Source organism: Microtus ochrogaster, linkage group LG8 (assembly GCF_000317375.1).
Source record: "Microtus ochrogaster isolate Prairie Vole_2 linkage group LG8, MicOch1.0, whole genome shotgun sequence".
Taxonomy (NCBI): domain Eukaryota; kingdom Metazoa; phylum Chordata; class Mammalia; order Rodentia; family Cricetidae; genus Microtus; species Microtus ochrogaster.
This window is the reverse complement of record NC_022033.1, coordinates 19,639,634-19,642,659: the sequence shown is the minus strand read 5'-3', so window position 1 is coordinate 19,642,659 and position 3,026 is coordinate 19,639,634.

Genomic DNA, 3,026 nt, shown 5'->3' with positions numbered 1-3,026 from the left:
GAAGGTCATGTGTCACGTGTGCACAGAGGGAAGGTCATGTGTCACGTGTGCGCAGAGGGAAGGTCGTGTGTCACGTGTGTGCAGAGGGAAGGTCATGTGAGGACATGCCAAGGAGGTGCCATCTGCAAGCCCAGGAGAGAGGCCTCAGGAGAAAGTGGGCTCGAGGCTTGCTACAGTGAACTTGGACATCTAACATCCAGAACCAGAAGGATCAGCCTGCCTGTGATAGTCAAGATAGTCGTGCCAACCTCATCAAGTGACATGGTGACCCAGAGGGTCGCTGTGTTTTCTCCCATGGAAGCCCATGCTTTTTTGTTTGTTGGTTTATTATTATTATTGCATGTTTATTATATTATTTATATAATAAATTTATTATACTATACTATATTATTTATTATAGTATATTTATTATATTATATTTCTATATTATACAAAGTCTCACTATGTACCCCTGGCTGGCCTGGAACTCACAGAAATCCACTTGCCTCTTCCTCCTGAGTTCTGGGATTCAAGGTGTGCACCACGACTCCTGATTTTGAAGCTACACTTGAGCCTAGCTGCCCTGCAGTAGGAAGCATTTGTTAACCCATCTCAATGGGCCATCCTGAAAGATCCTCGGTAGGCAATCCTCCCATAATCGATGTTAATCACCAGACACTTGGGTGAAGATGCCTCCAGGTGAGTCCACCCCCAACGATGGAGTCTTTTCAGCGGGCGCCCAGATGTGTGGGACAGAGCCAGGGTGCCCCTGACGCTGCCTTCCTAAATTTGGACCCACAGAAATCGTGAGCAGAATAAAAGGGTTGCTTCATTCCACAGGTTCTCAGCAGTGTGACTCCTTCTCCAGGGCACTCCGGAAGCAGCTCCCACCAACCTGGCTCTGATTTATAAAACCAGGGGAAAAAGACCAAATATAGTGGCCCTTGCCTGTTATCCCAGCATTGGGTACTGAGGCAGGAGGGCGGGAGTTCAAGGCTAGCCCAGGCAGCACGGCAAAACCCTCAGCTCAGCAACCTCTGAGGAACGTGCCCTGCTTTGACAGAGAGTGGATGCTGCCACCTGGTGGCCAACAGGATCTGCAAGAACAGCTGTTTTCCAGAGCTTTACAATCACTCATTAATTCCACAGACTTTCACAGTCTGTCACTGTGGTGGGTTATGTGTTATTTAAAAAAACACATCATGGGGCTGGAGAGGTGGCTCCGTGGTTAAGGAAATTTGCTGCTATTGCAGATCTGTAACTCCCGTTCCAGGGGATCTGTGAAGCCTTCTGGTCTCCACAGGCACCAGACATACACATGGTGCACAGACATACATACATGTAGGCAAGCACTCATACTCATAAAATGAAACTAAATGTTTTTAAAGATCATATAATATGCAGAAAGAATAAAGAATATCCGAGATGTTGGCCTGTGGTCTACACACCACACACACACACACACACACACACACACGTGCATAATTTTATTTTAAGAGTAAAGAAAGGAAAAAAGATAGAAGAAAGGCTTCCTTGCAATGATTGAAAGCGGGCAATATTAGTAAGAAGCTAATGTTTGCGGAGTGTTTGTAACCCCACCAGATACACTGATCCATTCCACACAGTGACTAAGAGAGATTTTATCACCCCCATTTTATGGTTAGAGAAACTGAGGCGAGGAGAGTGAGAAATGGCCACAGCCTGGAGGGATCCAGCTACAGGGTCTGGGCCTTCAGTCAGGGGCACAACCGGCTCACATGGCCGCATATTTCTTGCTGTTCTGTTGGAACCCCCCTTTGGCTAAACCCTGCACGAAGCCAGCAGAGCAGTGACCTTTACCGTTTTGTTCCCTTGTGAGGTGGGAGGTGGAATGGATCTGTCGGGGTCAGCGAGGACAGCCACCCCACCTTGTTTCAGCCTCTGCTGCTCACGGGTCTGTCCCACACAGGGGGCATCACACTTCTAGAACTCTGAACAGAAACTTCCCAGTGTGAGCGTCATTTGCAGCTGGATTTTGTTTCCCCTCCATTGTGTTGTCCACACACGGCACATCCCCCAGGTAGCTAGCTCTATTTCAGCTCATTTCTGTGTTTCCGAATTCCATTACTTCCCTGCTGGCAGCCGTGTAGGTTGCTGTGTGTTTGCTCGTACAGATAAAGCTGTAATGGATGCCCTTAGATTATCAGTTCTACTGCATTGGTGGGGATTTTTCTCTAGACGGGCATCATTTCCTAGGTTTTCTTTCGTTTTGTGGAAAGGGTTTCAGGTAGCCCAAGCTCTTCTTGAACTCAGGATGACACTGGCTTGCTAATCCTTTAGCCTCCACCAACCAAGTGCTAGGATTACAGGCAGCACCGCTGTGCTGGAGTTGAACCCAGGGCCTTGTGCTTGCTAGGCAAATCCTCTACCCATTCAGTTCCACCCTAAGCCTGCTCGTTGGGGTCCCAAGACCTGTGGATCCAATTTCCCTCCATAATGCCATGTTTCTCTAAGGTTCCACAGGCCTCATTTGACAGGGCACTGGCAGACCTTCTCTGTCACGTGACTATAAACTTACATCCTGGCTGCTTTAGTTAAACTTCCTGCTGGTCAGAAGCTGAGGCTGTCTTCAGCCCGCCTGCTGGTCGGGGATAAACATCCTTCGCCTCTCGGCCTTGTATGCCTCTCTCCTAAGTCTAGATGTTAAGAACTCCGAAGGCCTTCCCCAACCCTGATGCATGCAGAAACATGACAAGCGTCGTGACCTTCAGGCTTCTGCCTGCTGTAGGTGTCTCACATTAGGACAGGGCAACAATTTCTCTTTGCTGGGGATGATGTCCAGACTCCCCTGGCAGCAGCAGGAGACAGTAGATGGGGACTGGAGAGTCAAGGAAAACGGCAGCAGCAAAAACAGCATTGGGAGGAAAGATGCTCAAGCCTCCTGTAACAGCTCCTGAAATACTACTTGGCTGCATTTTCTCTTCTTCTTCTTCTTCTTCTTCTTCTTCTTCTTCTTCTTCTTCTTCTTCTTCTTCTTCTTCTTCTTCTTCTTCTTCTTCTTCTTCTTC